The 18,358-nt window shown below is 38.0% G+C and overlaps 1 protein-coding gene across 4 annotated transcripts in view; it reads right to left on the bottom strand.

Moving 5' to 3' along the window:
* The window catches only part of SPATA16 (spermatogenesis associated 16), a 240,811-nt gene that overhangs the window by 84,248 nt on the left and 138,205 nt on the right, over positions 1 to 18,358 (bottom strand). The window lies entirely within an intron of this gene.

Below are 18,358 nucleotides of genomic sequence, written 5' to 3'. Positions count from 1 at the left end.
TTTATTTATTTAAGTAGACCTATCACTGTGTACCCCTGAATGTTTTTCTTATCTATGCCTGCAGATATGTGTTGTTTCTTGACATCATTGTAAATTGAATTGGAAATTTCCTTTCCCTAAGTATAGGTTGTCTAAGGCACAGCAGTTATAAACTTACTATGGTACTCTGTTGAAAGAATTAAAATGTTTAGATTCTTGCTCAGGACAGACAAAAATTAGGACTTTCAAAATTAACAATGGAAAAAAAATATCACCATTTGGAGGGTTATTCAGCTCAATATATTTCTTTTTACACAAATGGTATTGGAAAGGAGCTGTCCACCGACATTTAAAAATAAATGACAATAGTTTAGGAATAACTAATCTTTTAAGAACCTTCTTACATTTTTCAAAGCCCTAGTTTAATGATAAGACAAAGTGAGGTAGGAGGTTTTGATGTTGTGTGAATATATAAGAAGTAGAAAAAGTTATAAAAATTACAGACAAGAGGGGACAAAAGTGAATTTCAAAATATGCATTTTGATAGAAACACTTGGAAAAATTTTCCTCTCATGACTACCTAAAAAGGAAGTCTGCTTGACGGGTAGGTACCTGTCACCTAACAGAAACCCATTTAATAAATTCTGAATTTGTGAAATCAATGAAAAATGTAAAAAATCTCCCTCTCAAAGACAGCACACACATATTCATAGAAGCTGTCTGATTCCTCCTCCCATTACCATATGGATATGTATCTATTTCTCAACAAACATTGGTTAATGAGGATACCAACCATTAGTTAAACCAGGGATGGGAAAACGTTTTTCTATAAAGGGTCAGATAGTAAATATTTTAGGCTCTGCAGGCCATGTGGTCTTACAACTACTCAACTTTGCCTTGTGGAAGGAGCGATAAGCAATAGTAAACAAATGAATGGGGTTGTGTTCCATAAGACATTATTTCCAAAAATATATGGGAGGCTGGACTTGGTATAGTTTGCCTAACTCTAAGATAAATGATGAGGTTGAGCAACAGGTGGCCAGCATCGATATGCCTGTCGGTTAATAGGCACCAGCTTCTATATGTCCTGGCCACAGGCTCCCTAAAACATTTCAGTCTACTGTTTTCTCTTTAGGGACAATGTATACATTGTACTAAAACTGTTGTGCAGAGTTCAAGAAAGAAACTTTAAAAATTTGAAACATGCAAAAAATGTAAAAGATAATCCTGGATCATAGGCACAGAGGCTTGAGTTAAATAAAAGCTAAACTGATAGTTTCTATCATATTAGTGATTGTTATTCTTAGATGAGAACAATTGTGAAGAGAAAAAGGTCACGACAGTGGATTTCTAGAGCTTTCCTGAATTTTTAATGCTTTTGATGGTTTGGTTTTGAGCTGACCATTGTAAAAATAAGGAGTTTTAGTACTTTTATTAATGTCTTCCAAAAGTTGCTTTTTCTGTAATTACATGCTGCCAAATTGCTACATTCTTTAATTTTTTTAATGTTTAATTATCCTAGAGAGAGAGAGAGAGAGAGAGAGAGACAGACAGACAGAGCACGAGTTGGGGGTGGGCAGAGAGAGAGGGAGACACAGAATCCAAAGCAGGAGCCAGGCTCTGAGCTGTCTGCACAGAGCCTGGTGCGGGGCTTGAACTCACAAGCCACGAGATCATGACCTGATCTGAAGTGGGCCACTCAGTGATGGAGCCACCCAGGTGCCCCACACTGCTACATTCTTAAATATGATTTTATTATACCTGGGGGCTTAAGTCTTTTTCCAAAGGAACGCATCTCCAAATTTATATTGAAACAAGCGAGGAATTGAGATTTATTGAAATTTATTATCTGACCTCAGCAAAGCACAATTCTTATAATAGTAAAAAGATACTTGTATTAAATAACAAAGTATGGTTTCATAAAGTCACATGTTTGCTGATACATTTTTCATAAGTGTTAGATTTATTTTAATATTGGGAACACAATTTACATCGTAGTTGCTTTGACCCCATTTTCTTCCCAGTGGAAGTGGCAGTTATGCTTTTACCACCCACCTTCCTTTGTTTGGTCTTCTATTACAGCTCTGCCCTACAGCTTAGCCTTTATAAGTCAGTATAAAATTCAGTGGAAGAACATGAAAAGAGCATGGAAATAACATTATACCATGCAGTACTTGTCTGGCAAGAGACAGGGGTTTTTCATCATGCTGAATTTATAAAGGGCAAAGATAATTAATTAATCAACTCAGAGCATCTACAAGGAGTCAAGTACCTTGTGGGATCCTGGTCCTGTTAGACTCACCTCATGAATCGAATGTAAACAGTATCTGTGATTCTTCCTACTTTCACTCAGGTATCTCTGTTTACCTTTAGACCAATATCCTGGAGGCTAGTCAATGTGATTCAACGTTGCTTCTAAATGTCTTTGTTTTGTTTTCATTATTCTACTCAACTTATTTTCATTAATCTACCAAATATTGTGGCTGCACTGGAACTGTAGGATCATGTTAGCAAAACCCTTTTAATTGACAGTGAGTGGTTTCTATCTGTCCCTTTTGGACTTTTTTAGTGCTAAGCACCAGGTTAAGCATTTTACATGGCAGAGTGTGAACCCGACCACCCACCCACTCATGCACACTTCTGCATCAGATCTCATTCCACCCATGGGACTGTCCAGTAATTCATTCTTTCTTCCTTGTTTCTTTTCTTTTCTCTTTTTCATTTTCTTTTTCTTTTTTCCCCTGGAGCTTTCCTACCAGCATACAGAAATGCTGTTGTTTCTGCCATCTTAAAGTAAAACACCCCAAAAGCCTCTCTTGATCCACTTCCCTTCCAATTATCATCTTAATGCTTTCCTTCTGTATAAAAAAACAAACAACAAACCCACAAAAACTCCTTGAAAAAGCTGTGTGTACCCTGTATCTCGAACATCTCTCTTCCTGCTCTCCTCTGAGCTCGCTCCAACAAGGCTCTCATTCCTATTACTTCCCTGAAACTGCTCTCTTCAATGCTATTAAAGGTCTCCATGCTGCTACAACAGTGGTTCAGTTCTCAGTCTTCATTTTGCATGGACCCTCAGGTGCAAGTGATACGACTGCTTGTTCCCTCTTCCAGTATATACTTTCCCAGTTGGCTTCCGCAACTCTGCTCTTTCGGGTTTCCCTCCTATCTTACCGGTTGCCCTTTTCCATCTCCTTTTCCGCTATCTTCTCCCTGGGTCCCTACTTTTGGAGTACCCAAGGGCACAATGCTTGGACCTCTTCTCTTTCCTTCCAAATGTAATTGCTTGGTGATTTCACCAGTTTCATGATTTTAAATACAGTCGATGGGTTGACAACACTTACATTTATATCCTGAATTTAAAACCTCGTTTTGGATCTCGAGACTCTTGCAGAAATTATCTTCCTCACATCTCTACTTGGATACCCAACAGGTATTTCAAATATAATCTTTCTATACCCGAGACTCTGACCCTCCTTACTTCCCTTCTTACAGTCTCTACTGGTCCCCTCCATCTATCCAATTTCTCAGGCCAAAAAATTAAAATTAGTGCTCCGGAGCAGGTCACTACTGTGCTTAAAACTGCAAAGGCTTCTTATCTCACTCAGAGTAAAAATCAGTTTTGAAAATGGCATTTGAGCCCCCTGCCATCTTGTCTCTGATCTTATTTCCTTTTTACTCTGCTCCAGACAAACTGTCTACCCTGCTGCTGCAGGTACACAACTGCCTCTGGGATTCTGCATTTGACAGTCTGTCCTGGGATATTCTTTCTCTAAATGCCCCCTGATCTCCTGGCTCAACTTCAGGTCTTTTTCTCAGTGAGGACTACCCTGACCACATTCCACTACTATCCATACCAAAGCCTAAAATATTTACTATCTGGGTCTTTACTGGAATGCAACCTTCCTGAAGGCAGGGATTTCTGTCTGTTTTATTTACTACTCTATCCCCACTGCCTAGAACAGTGTCAGTGTGGTAGTCACACAATAAACGTTTATTGAGTTAATGACCACACACTATCTAATTTTTTTAAGTCAAAATAATTAAATTCGTGTTACAAAAAAAAAAAAAAATCGAAACTGAGGGCTATAGAATTACATAGCTTACTAGGATTCTAACACAAGCAGTCTGGCCCTGGATTACTTCTCCGCTCCTATTTGACAGAATGCTTTTGTTCTGAAGGTGGCAGGGAATGCAGTGACAAGGTGGGCTTTGTCAATTTAATTTGTCCAATGTAGAATCCAACATTTAGCTCATATGAGAGTTTAATAAATGCTAATGGATGCTGATTTATTTTTTACATAAATTAAAAAGGAAAGGTACCAGGAAGCACATTAGCCTATTATGTTGTATCTAAAATTATTTTTAACATGATGGCTTCAGTCATGTGTCAACAGCTACGGTTTCCCTGCAAGCCTATTCTACTATTCTTTTGATACTACATTTGAGCTTATTTTAGAAAATTGTTTATGAAGTCACATTTAATTTACTTAATACATCTGTTAAATGTAAAAGGGTCAAAATCTGGCTTTTAAATATATATGCTTCTAAAATAAAAGATTTTTGTGTGATAACTCAGCTTATTGTGAATCAAATCCCATTCCTACAGAACAGCAAATACACAATATAAGAATTTGACATGCTATTATTAAGATAGGTACAAGCTTTGTTTTCCAAATTAATACCATACAAGGATCACAGTGTATAAGCATTTTCATGCCAGCTGACTTTACAGATTGAATATTTACAAACAGACTGTGTAATTCTAAGTATATTCAAAGCATATACTTTGACATTTCTCAAGGCCTCTGATCATATGCAGAATTTGTAACATTTCTACTCAGTGTGGCCACTTGGTGGTGTAAAACAATAAGATATGGGTAAACAAAAGAAAATCACAGCACACAATCAGCTGTGTGTTCTCGTAGGGCTGACTGGCTGGGACCTTGAAAAGTCATTCGTTCATCACCTTGCCTTTAGGCAGGATCACACTTAAACCTTTCAAATGAGACTGATGAGAATCTATTCTGTTTTAAAGACCTCCACAGAAGGACACTGCTCTGCTTTCCTCACTGAGTCCAGAGTTTCATAGCCATAAATAGCATCTTCTGCCGTTTTAGTCTCCTGGTTTCAGTTCTTTCTCCTGGGTTAGTGCAACCTAACTAGACCTTATCCTGTGAATAGCAGTTCTACATATTCTTACAAAAATTTATTAATCTCTCTTCCCTAGGTTAATTAATTAACCCCAGTTGCTTTAATCTTTCTCCATGGGCCCCCTTTGCTTGACATTAGTCAGTTTCATGATTGTTTTTTCAATTGGTTTAGGTTCCGCCTTTTCTTTCTTCTATACTCGGAAATTGACCTCTCTCAAGAGTCTAAGGATAATCTTACGGTGTTTGTATGCAGCTATTTCACTTATGTAACTGGTATAGATACTTCATAGAAGTGCATCTATTGGATAGTTCTAACTACAGAATCCTTCCCTATTGTCAACATAGCTAGGAGGCTGTTTCCTTTCTCCTGTACTTAAAAAAGCTAAAGAACATATGTATGCATATATATATATATATATATATATATATATATATATATATGTTGCTAACTTAGATAAATTAATATTGATCAAAGTTTATAGTCCTTTTGAATATAAATACACACTAATATTGAAAAGATTATATTCTGATCAGGAAGAGACTCAAACTATCAAACCCACTCAAGCAAACACACACACATACATGCGTGCGAAGCTTCTTTTTGTAGGCTCACATATTTTCCACACAGTGATCTCTAAAAACAACGTAAATATAAAATACCTCAAATAGAATCCAAGCCCCTTCTGTGGTCTACTCTTCTTGTAATAGGTTGCCCTTGTTTTTCTCTTCAAAACACCTTCCATCACCCTCCAGTCACCTGTGGCTTATTCAGTTGCTCAAAGTAAATAGGATTTTTCCTGCCTTGGGGCATTTGCGTACTAAGGTCCTCCTACCTGGAATCTATTCCTTTCATTTTTTTACCTGGCGGCCTCTTCTCAGGATTTAGCCCTTTCGACTTTAGCTTAAATATTGGCAATCACCTCAGTGAGGCCTTCTCTGGCCACTCTGTGTAAAAAAGTTCTGCCTTATGATCCCTCAACTAAAAATTTACCCTTTTCCTGAATAAGTCTCACATTTTGTAATTCCTGGTTAGTTTAACTATTACCTTCTTTTCCTAGACCTATTACTGTCCAATATGGTAGCCACTAACCATATGTGGCTATTTATATTTAAAATAATTAATAATTAATTTTAATTAAAATTAAAACTCAAAACCCAGTTTCTCACATACATAAGGCATATTTCAGGTGCTCAATAGCCACATGTGGCTAGTGGCTACTATGCTGACTGACATGGAGCATCCCCATCAACACTGTAAGTTTTAGTAGCAACACTCTCACACACATCATGTTTAATCAAACATCTGGGGTGGTTGATTTTATGTGTCAACTTGACTGGGCCACAGGGCACCAAGATGTTTGATTAAACATGATGTCTGTGAGAGTGTTTCTGGGTGAGGTTAACATTTGAATCTGTACACTGAGTAAAGCAGATTGTCCTTCCTGATATGGGTATGGCTCATCTAATCCCTTGAAAGCCTGATAGAATGAAAAGGCTGAGTAAAGGAGAATTCACTTTCTGAATGTTATTGAGTTGGGACATCAGTCTTCTCCAGCCTTTGGACTCAAACTTGGATTGGAACTTAAACCATCAGCTCTCCAGGGTCTCACACCTTTAGCCTCAGACTGGAACTAAACCTGTGGCTCTCCTGAGCCTCCAGTTTGCCAAACTACAGATCTTAGGACTTCTCAGCCTCCACAATTGCATGAACCAATTCCGTATGTTTATACATCCTATTGGTTCTGTTTCTCTGGAGAGGGCTCAATAATTTATATCTGCTTTTGTTCACACTGTGCTCTGGGTATCTTTTCCCTTCACTCCACTACCCCTGGTCATTTGATACTCATCAGGAGGCTCAGCCCCTACAGTGTTCTGAGGTCAAGTATTTCAGTGGTTGATGAGCATTGAAGAAGTTATTTGTAGACTTTGTAACAAGTCTGCCTCTGTGCCTAACTGCTCAATTCTAATAGCTGAGAGTTGTCCCTGAGACCAAGTCTCTAGCTTTTGCAGACCAAATCTAGTTAATGTGTTCCTGTCTTGACTGTAAGTCCAGATTTTGATTAAACTGGGGTTCTAGATATGCTTGCTCCTACAAGATTGCCCAGGAATGAATACTAGCTTTTCTTGAAGTTCACTGCCTGCTTCTGGTCTGAAATTTCAAATATTGCCTGTCTTTAGATTCTCAATTGATAACAAGAAAAAGCAATAATAATAGTATTACTGTTGTTACTATTTGTAACAGCAACCAATATTTATAAAGTGCTTACCACATATATAGTAAGTGTTTTTATGTTGCATTTAATTCTTTTTATTAAAAATGTTTATTTATTTTTGAGAGAGAGAAAGAGAGAGAGAGAGAGAGAGAGAGAGAGAGAGAGAGAGAGGGAGAACCACCCAGACATCTCATTTATTTCTTGAAACCAAGCTATGAAATGAGGAAACTGAGGTTCCTTAAATTGAGGAGGCTAATTTCTAAAAACATTGATAGCAGGTCAGGATTCAACCAGATATATTTGTCATAAAATTTTGGCCTCTTAACCAGGGTTCTGTACTGCTTCCATGTTGCCATTATTTTTCTGTGCATCTTCTACCAGACTCTATTATCTTGTGTTGGGCTTCCCTGATGCTAATTTCTTGCCAACCTGCTGACCACTGATAAACTCTCTAAAAACCATATTCCCGTGATCGATTAAGGGGGGGTGGCCTCTGCCTGAGGCCTGGTCCTCCTCCTTTACTCCCATCCCATGCTTATCTCACTAGCAGTCATGTCTTCTTGTTAGTTCTGGCTTATTAATCTGACACAGTCAACTTTTCCTTTCCTGGCCATGTCAAGAGATGTGTCATTACTTCCGTAGAAAATATATGTCTGGTTGAAGTGGTCTAGATGAGTAGAATTCATCTCAGATTATATATGAAGGTTTGATTTTGATTGTGATTATTTTTGTTCTGTGTGGAGAAACCAAATATGCCTATCAATATTATTAGGGAATATTTATTATGTTTATTACAATAGGCAAGGTTGGGAGTCATGGTAACATGGAAATGTATAAATACATGATGTTGACCTTCATGAGCTGCCAAAATAACTATTGATATAACAGCCATATTTGAAAAGAGTAACCAAAATATAAGGCAGTTTTATAGCCATTAAGAACTATGCAAAGGTTAAGTACATAATGTTAACTAAGAAGTACAGAGCAGTAAAGGGGGAAATGATGACTCTTGGCTGCAGTGGACTGATTCAGTCCTGAGACCTGAAGAATGGCTAGCATTATTTTTAAGTGATGATGAAGAAAAGGGAGGTTTTGTGTTTTTTGTTTGTTTGTTTCTTTTCCAGAGACATTATTACATGCAAGAGCATTGAAGGCAGAAAGTATAATACAGGTTCTAGGGAGAGTCAGATGGTTTTGTGTAAAAGAATAAAGGGAAGAAAGACCAGAAAATTATGTTCTGGACAGGTTATGGTAGGTCTTGGATTCCAGGCAAATGAATTTGAACTTTGTCTTGTAGACGCTGGGGAATAATTGAAGGATTTTTGGCAGGGAGAATAACATGAAAACTTCTAGTTTTAAGATCTCAGCCACTGGTGGTCTGGATTCTATGATGGGGAGGACAACTTATCCAGCCAGGATCTTTCAGACTTGTGTTTAATAGGGACAATGACAGCCTGTGGCTATATTGGTGGCATTGCTGAGATGTCTACTTTTATGTGGTTTTATAAGTAGTGTCCCTTGACATCTGGACCCATTTGCTTTCCAGGACAAAGAAGATGGTCTGGGGCACCAGGGTCCTGATAGGGCAATATGGATATAGAAAGGGGACTGAGTACACATTTTTATTAGATTCATATTTGCATACTTCATGAATTATTTCATTCTACAAAGATGGAGATTCTAAGATGAATATGCCATTTTCTATCATTAGGATCTAATGGAGATGCAAACATATAGAGTTAATTATATCACAGTGAGTAAAGTGGAATAATTGATATATAAATTAATGCAGTTGTGAGGATTGGTGTGTTTGGGGAGGGGGAACTGGAGGAGATGAAAGCCTGGATCAGCCTAAATGCTGAGCAGGAGTTAGCCAAGCAAAGGGAGAATGCCTTAAGAAGGTCATCCTAGCCATAAGGTACAACTTGATCACAGGCTCATAAGTTAGGAAGAAGAGTAGGAACCTCCAACAGGATCATCTTACTGAGTTTAGATCAGGCAAAGAAAGCATGGGGAAGGCACAAAGGAGCATGGGTTTCATCATGTGGATTTTAAGTACAGAGTGACATGGAATGTTCTATGGTTTAGAGAGAGAATCTTGGCAACTCTTTAGAGGATGCATTTGAAGGTGACAAGACTGGAAGTGGGAGCTCATCGTAGGAGTTCTGAGAGACAATGCATGAGCCTTAACGAGGCAGTGACTACAGACAAATGGGAAATTGAGATATTGGCACCATTCTTTAGGACAAAGTTAAATGACAAAGGCATGTGAGAAGGAATGTGAAATCCTTAAATATGGTAATATGCCAGGCCCTGTGGTGACTGGTGTCAGACACTAGAGGCAGTTTCCATAAAGGGTTAATCTTGTGATAAAGAAAAACCTAAAGATGAATTTGTTTCTTTTTTTTTTTTTTAATTTTTTTTTTTTTAACGTTTATTTATTTTTGAGACAGAGAGAGACAGAGCATGAACGGGGGAGGGGCAGAAAGAGAGGGAGACACAGAATCAGAAGCAGGCTCCAGGCTCCGAGCTGTCAGCACAGAGCCCGACGTGGGGCTTGAACTCACGGACCGCGAGATCGTGACCTAAGCTGAAGTCGGATGCTTAACCGACTGCGCCACCCAGGCGCCCCGATGAATTTGTTTCTTTTCCAGATGAATGGACTAGTATCTGATTCTCAAGAAGATAATAGATAATGATAAGAAAATAATGGGCTTAGCCTGAAACCAACATTATAACTCTTGGGTAGAGATTGACTGGTATCATAAACTGACATCAACTTATGTAATGTGCTGCCTTGACTCCCTGAAAAGCACTGATGAAGCCTGATAAAGCTAAGTTGTTTTTTTGGTGCTCATTCTTGAAGATTTCCCCCTGGAGCATTCTTCTAGGGAATGTTCCTGTCCGTGATCTGTCTCCTGTCTCACAGTATCACAGATCACTCTCCCATGACCAAGAATTGAACCCCCATCTTTGGAACATTTATTCATCAGCAGAGGGCGCCCTCACCTTTTGGTATTTGTGAAAATTCAGAAACTGTGTTTCTCTAATCTTGAACAGGATTACAAAGTTTCATCCAACTTCTTGTGGGATCAAAGGGGTAGGGACAAAATTAGGAAAAAACAGGGCATGTCATCTTAGGTCATCCCGAAAAGGGACAAAAGCTAGAGGAGAGTCTGGCTATACAAAACCAGGCAACCCTGAATCTAATTTTGCTTTCAGTAGTTCAAACCAGCAGTTTCTGAAGCCAATATAAAATGTAAAGCAGTTGGAAAGAAGACTGTACAGAGCAGAAAATAAACCCATTCACAGCAAAGGAACAGCTTTCAGCGAAAGAGGCCAGAACTAAATCTTGTTACTCCCTAGAAATAAGAAAAGTACAGTCTTACTGCTTGCCATTCTATCTCTTGGTCTCTGCTTGGGTAGGGAAGCATCTCAGAATATATAGAGATTATGATGAACCATCCTGAGTATTTTGCATATTGTGTAAGTGGACTGCAATCATAAACTCAGCTGCCTATTTCTCAAGAGCTAGTGACCCCCAGGTAAAGACAGAGAAAGTGAGGACAAAATGTGATTAGTGGACACAGGCAGATTTTAATACAGTAAGGTGTTTTTTTGGAACTTTTTTTGTAATCAGTTTTCCGTCTGAACCAAAGGATACATACACTCTGGTGAGGTTTTCAAGGCAGCCTACAGACATGCATTTAAACCACAGCTTACTGAAATAATATACATTTAACAGTTATGCAATGTTTTACTAATAAAATAAGACCAAATAAAAGAGTAAAGTAACATAACACATCTGAATTTTTAACTGAATAGAAGCAGGTTTCATTTTCAGTGTTTCTCAGTAGTGGTCACTCTTGGCAATTTTAAGCAGTTACATTTTGTGTTGTGTGGGACCGTCCTGTGCACTGCAGGGGGCAGCACCTCTGGGCACCCCATTCTACATGCCAATAGTACTTGCCGGTTACTTTGAAAACCAAAAAACCCTCACTCACTTCCCACGAATGATATAGAGAGGGTCTGAGAGCCACTTGGAGATGTTTATTGGTATTCTGAAAGGGAACCACAGGCACTTCAAAGGTTGATGGGACAGATTTTAAAGTTTGTTGTTGTTTTTTTTAGGTTGAGTTTTACTTCATAATATTTCTTAGCTGAGATCATTTTCCTTATCCGTCTTGAGCAGGATAATTTTTTTCCCTCTCAAATGGAATAAAAAAGGCAAGCCAGAAGAAAACTGTTGGAAGTTTCTATTCAGTTAAAAATTCATACGTATTAAGTCACTTTTCTCTTTTATTTGCTGTTATTTTATTAGTAAAATATTGTATAATTGTTAAATGTATGTCATTTTAGTAAACTGTGGTTTAAGTGGGTGTCTATAGGCTGCTTTAAAAACCTTACCACAGTGTATGTATACTTTGTTTTTAATGGGAAATGGATTCCAATGTTGGAAGAGTATATATATCTTAGAAAAGTTCCCTGGGGTATAATAAAGTAAGCACCAAGCAGGGGAAAAAAAAGGAGAAAGAGAAATAAATATTGTTTGCATGATCCTACATGAAGGCTGAACCCAGGCTATGGAGCCATGCATCTTACTCTTTTATAACTTGCTTGACCTTGGACAAGTCCCTTAATCCTAGCAATCTATGGTCCATCTCTAGAATGGAGATGATTTTAATAATAACTATATTCTGGAGGTGTGTGTGTGTGTGTGTGTGTCCATAATTATATATGTAAAACAATTTGAAATCTATGAAACAATCTACAAATTTCAGGTTGAAGCCATTATTTTTAACATGACTGTTGCCAACCTGAGGGTGAATGTGGTAAATGGCGAGGGTCAGAAGTTGAGTCAGATGTTCCCAACTCAGGCAAGTTTGGTTCCTATACTGAAAGGATAGGAACGGTGTGAAAGCAGGTCAGAATAAGTTGGATATAAGCTGGGGGAAAGGCACATTATACGTAGGGAATGTCCCCATATTAATATGGTCAAAATTGTTACATGGGATACTTGACACTTAAGTGGATCTTTAAAGCGATTTTATATGTGGCATTCTCAGTGTAATCCAGATAGAAAAACCTCCACAAACACCACCACCACCACCACTATTAACAACAACATTTTTGTGAAAATCTCAGGAAGATACAATGAAGAGTCTGTTGTCCACATGTGAACAGCTCACTGGTGGAAGACTGGCTCATGCTTCCAAGACAGCAGAGGGTCATAAAAATAACATATAAGCATTTGTTGATTTTATAAGTGATATATATTCAGGGTGGACATTTGGCAAAATTATGATGTGTTCAGATTTGCTTTTCACACTTTTCTAGACCTCTTTAAATAGTCCGTGCCTCTGCTGTGGCATCTCTTTTCTTATTTTCTGATGTACTCTATTAATATTCTGGCCAGCAAAGAGCCTCCACAGAAAAACCCACCTTCACCTGGCCTTAATGCACTATTACAGGATTCAGCTTCTCCCTCTCTCAATATTTTCCTTAATTTAAGCATATCCATTCTGCTTCTCATTTTTTTCAAGGCAACATTACATCTAGAGATAAATAGGCAATTTTTAAGGCATCAAAAAATCCTCTGCCCCCAAAATGTTTCTCTCAATGACTTGAAGTGCCATAAAATGACACATTAGTCTCTTCTTTAGGTCGAAATATTAAATGGCATTGCACATTTGTGTTTTCTCTGAAGGTGAAGGCATTATCATTTCTTTTTATTAATTTTTTTTAACATTTATTTATTTACTTTTGAGAGACAGAGAGAAACAGAGCACAAGTAGGGGAGGGGCAGAGAGAGAGGGAGACACAGAATACGAAGCAGGTTCCAGGCTCTAGGCTCTCAGCACAGAGCCCGATGTGGGGCTTGAACCCAGGAACCATGAGATCATGACCTGAGCCGAAGTCGAATGCTCAACTGACTGAGCCGCTCAGGTGCACTGGCATTATCATTTCTTAATAACTTGTAATAAGTTATTTTCATCAGATTAATAGGCAATATAGCACAGGAATTGAGAATGTAGACATGAGAGCTAGACTGCCTTTATTTAAACCCTAATGATGTTATTTGCTATCTGTGTGATTTCAGTCAAATTGCCTAACCGTTCTGTGCCTCAGTTTCCTCATATTACCATGTAAAAATAATAGTTGCCAACCTCACAGGATTGTCAGAAGGATTAAATGTTCTGCTATATGTAATGCACATAGAGAAGTGGAGAACACAGAGTACTTGGGAAGCACTCAGTAAGTGTTAGCTTGCAAATTATTATTCTGCCCAGACATTAGCACTGATATTTATGAAAATGAAATACACATTGCTTCACTGAGAAGCTTGTACCCAAACAGGCTTGTTTAGACTGCTTCAAAAGTGTATTGATTTTCGAGGTTATTAAATTTTTTTTCTTGAACTTAAAAGACTTATAGAAGCTTGTAACTAACATAGGTAGTGCAGTTTTGTGAGCCTACAGAATGAATGCTACTCTCTTGATGCAGCCTTCTTGAGCCCTTATTATACTTAAATATTCTTGCATTCCACCCTGTCATACATTTTGCTTGTAAGTCTTCCCTTAGAGCCCTTTAACTTTCCCTTGTAGATTAGCTATTGGTATTCTTTAAAAGCGTCTCTGATATAGTATAATTTTGTGGAGGGCAGGAATCACGTCTCATTCATCATTATGAATCCACTGGAGCCTTGCACAGTATAGACACTTGCTACATGATTATCAGATGAATGGATAACTGAAAGATCCATAAGGCCAGAGATTTTTGAAGGTGTGCTCATTGCTGTATCCCCAAGTATCTAAAACAGTGATTGGCACATAGTAGGTCATCAATAAATATTTGCTGATGATTTTGTTAAAAGAAGGAAGGCACTTGCTTCGGATTCTGTGTCTCCCTCTCTCTCTGCCCCTCCCCCGTTCATGCTGTGTCTCTCTCTGTCTCAAAAATAAATAAATGTTAAAAAAAAAAAAAAGACACAGATGTGCTGCTGAAGTTAAATGGGATTCTGCATATGAAACCTGAGTTACATTAAATATTTTGAGATCTATTCCTCCAGGAAAAAAAAGTACATTGGGGAAGCAAACTATGGTACACAGAGTAGGACATTTGCTTCTTCCTTTGGAGATACTTCTCTGCAGGTAGGGGAGGGTAGTAATGATTGTTATCCATTAGCTATATATTCTTCTGTCTCTAGCCATAGCTACTACTTCATTCATTCACTCATTCATTCAACCAAAAGCTATTGACCATTTGGTTCATGAAGGACACTGTGGCTGATGATGGGTAGCAATAAGGCAGGAAGGATACGCAACGGTGCGGAATTTGTTTGAGTAACTGAAATAAAGTGTAGTGCTCTTGGCCATTGTGAATAAAGTGTGATGGTCTCGTTTAATTCACTTCTAAGTGAATTTGCTTTGTCTATGATTCCTGATGAAGAAGTAGGTTCAGGTGATCCTGATCCTCTTTTCTGTCTGGACCAGGATGTACAGTCAAATTTTACAGTCTGATGATATCGCCCAGAGCAAACATCTTGGCCGAAACATGCATGACTAGCAATCACAGATATATAAGAAAAGCAGGACATCCAAAAAAGAAATACCGAGTAGCAACTTTAGGTTGCCTTGATAGATCTGCTTAGGAGAAAACCTCAGGGGAGAGTAGTCAGCACTGAGATGCCCACACTCTTGGCTCCAAGCTTATGATGACCATACACCTAGGTTTTCTGGAGACAGTCCTAGTCTATTCTTGTTGTCCTAGGGTAATTAATAGGCCCCCTTTCATTATCAATATTTTCATGGTTTAGAAGATAAATGATGTGGTCTCCTATTGTTTTCTCACCGAAGATGTTTTAGAGCATGCATGCACATTGCACAGTCATCCTCCTGGGTTAAATATACATGCTTAATACTCTGGAAAGAGAATTGTTTATCTTGTCTCTAGTGGGATTATAAACTCTTGAAGAGCAGGAATCTCATTTTTTCCTTCCTCTATTCCTTCTTTCTGGCGAGAGCTGATTACATAGTAGGCTACAATACATTCCTATTAAATTATTTTTAACTTTTTCTCTGACTTAAGATTGCACGGAAAAATGCATATACAAGTACTTTTTTTTTTTTTCTCCTATAAGATGTGTATTTTCTTAGAGATATATATTTATCCTTAGTTTACTAGGTGACTTTCTTATAGGATTTATCAGGAGATGTAATCCATAGGAACCCTGATTTTTATGCTAAAACTCATTTCCAAATGTTTACTTTGTAGTTTTAAATTTATAGATTGGAATCAGAAAGCTTGGCTAATAGACAATCAAGATGCATTTTCACTCCTTCACAGATTCTCCAACACACACAATCATACTAACACAAAGTAAAATTTCTATACATTATTCTTTATATGAAAAGAGAATACAAGCTGGGTTGTGGGGAAAAAAATGAAGGATTCTCTATGTGAACAGTGTCAGGAAAGCGATAAGTTTGAAAATTAAAACGGTACGTATATTAAAGCAAACAACTATTTATTTATGTATTTATTGAGCACTTACTATGTGCCAGTTACAAGCAATATTTACATTATTGAGCTTTTGGGACAGAATACATGGAAGATGTTAGAGGCCAGATGCTAGATTCTAGCACTGCAATTGTTGAGTTTGCAAGGTAATAACCCTTTCACTCTTAGGAGAAGCTTTTGTCTTCTTGAACTGGTTCATGGTATTGATTTTAGGAAACTTTTACATTTCTTTTGGGACACAGTGCAATATCCATCTGTTTATTTAGATGTTTGCTTGAAGGGAGTTTAATGTAGGCAGAGACAATGCTCTCCACCCCCTCTGCCCATGAACCACAGTTTGCATGGTGTTTGTCTTATTTTTTTTTAATTGTGTTTTTAATTTTGCAAATGTGCCCAGAGGCGTTAAGTAATGGTAGCATATTTATAAATTAAAATATAAATAAATAATTTTGGAAAGCAATAACAGCTGGCAAATATTTTTTTCAAGAGAGTTGTTTGTAAGGAAAGAAACAGTTCTGTGAGCATGATGAAACAAACCATACCAGGTCACAGAAGAGTAGATTGTGCAGCAAGAGCTTCTTAACAAAACTCTAAAGTTTTTGAAAATCTTAAGACAATGAGTGTCTCCTTTGAAGGATGGTGTGGGGGCTCCAGGTTGTGTCTAGTGTTGGTGGTAGAGTGAGATCTAGGGGGCTAGATACATTATAAGGATAAACATTCATGGTGAGTGTAGGGAAAACCCTGTTCTTATTATACTCATATACTCCGCCTGATTCTGGGTATAAAAGAGTTAATAATAACTCTGTTAATGCACTTCTGAGCTGCTACTACTGCCCTGGGTCTAATCAAAGGTGAGGCACAGGAAGTTGCAAGGCTCTGCCCTAATGGGATCCATTCCAGATATTCCTGAATCAGGAAAGTGCTGGGGCTTGCATCCCTCAAGAGACAATGCAGTCATTTATGTCTCAGGAAGAGTCAGGGTTTTAAAAATCTACAGCCATAGCCATGATTTTACAGAATTTATTTGAGGAAAGCAAAATCTTTCACAGGAATCAGTTGGTATAGACTCATGACTCAAAGATAGTCTTTTGAGCAATTAACATTTATAACACAACAAACCTAGGAAAAGAATCTTATGAGATCCCTAAGAGTCTGCACACTACACTAGCAGAGAGGGGATTCCCTTTGCCCTTGGGGTTGGGGCTTGTTTCCAGTTCCTTGGTGAGGAACCCCAAGACTGAAGACTGATATAAAACCCAGTAACAATGGGGCACCTAGGTGGCTCAGTAGCATCATACTTCTGCTCAGTTAATGGGTTTGAGCCCTTTGTTGGGCTCTGTGCTGACACACAGAGCCAAGAGCTGACAGCTTGGAGCCTGGAGCCTGCTCCGGATTCTTTGTCTCCCTCTCTCTCTCTGCCCCCCACCCCCTTCAGGAATAAACAAAAACATTAAAAAAAATTAAAAAGAAAACAAACAAAAACCCCCCAGTAACAGCAAGGTCATATCAGACATGCCTTTAATCGAGTAGGATTCAAGAATATTGATGTAAAAACAATAGCAAAGATGAAATTTTAAGTAATACCCCGTGCCAGCTTGCCATTTTATTCAATAAACTTAAGCCCACAGGCAATGAATGGAGTCAGTCAAATCAGCAATACTCATTGCTAGTTTTAAACGTATTTTTTAAATGTGAGAAAGATGTTAAGGATTTCCCTGATCAATAGCAAAGAAACCAAACATCTGCCAGGAAAGTGGGTCGTCCACGCCTTATAGGAATAACTTTGATAATTAACTCTGGGCCAAGGATGAGTTAGATGAACTGGTAAAGTCATCTATGGAAGAGAGAACGATGACAGCCAACAGGAAGGGCCACCACAAGAGAATCTTCATTAATTTGCCAAAATATTCCAAGCAGAGAAATTCTTGAGTGAGAGTTTCTGAATGTAATATCCCTATGGAATTATATGCTGAACATTACAATGAACATTAATTGTATTTTGTGAGCATATTTGTACGTAGGTTGTATATACAAAACCATGTACGTGCCTTACATGCTAACATTAAAAATCAACCTCTTCATATCATGCTATTCCACTCTACCCTTTTCTGGAGTGTATCTGAGTCAGATCCCAGAAATCCCAAGTCAGTTGGAGGAGAGGTAAAATCTTGTATTTTGCAGGTATATGGAGTTGTTTCCATTATTATAATATGATTTGTGTTCACAGGTTGATAAGGCTTGGAAAAATTCAAGTCATGTAATATGTAGAGCAAAAATCATGAAGTTCTCATTACAGAGCCTGGGCCCAATTATTCCCAATAAATCCTTTTGTTGACTTTTATAAAGTTCTGGAAAAAGGAGCTCCCCTTTAATTCTGTATTTCTCTTAATAGATACCTGACTTAAGGGGATTTTACCTACTTCATCATCAGATTCAAGATTTTGACACCCAGATTACATTAATTTAGGTGAGGAGTCCCCTTTTGAAGAATCT

The sequence above is a fragment of the Panthera onca genome, chromosome C2 (assembly GCF_046562875.1).
Source record: "Panthera onca isolate mPanOnc1 chromosome C2, mPanOnc1 haplotype 2, whole genome shotgun sequence".
Classification (NCBI taxonomy): Eukaryota; Metazoa; Chordata; class Mammalia; order Carnivora; family Felidae; genus Panthera; species Panthera onca.
This window is presented reverse-complemented; position numbering and strand designations above follow the sequence as displayed.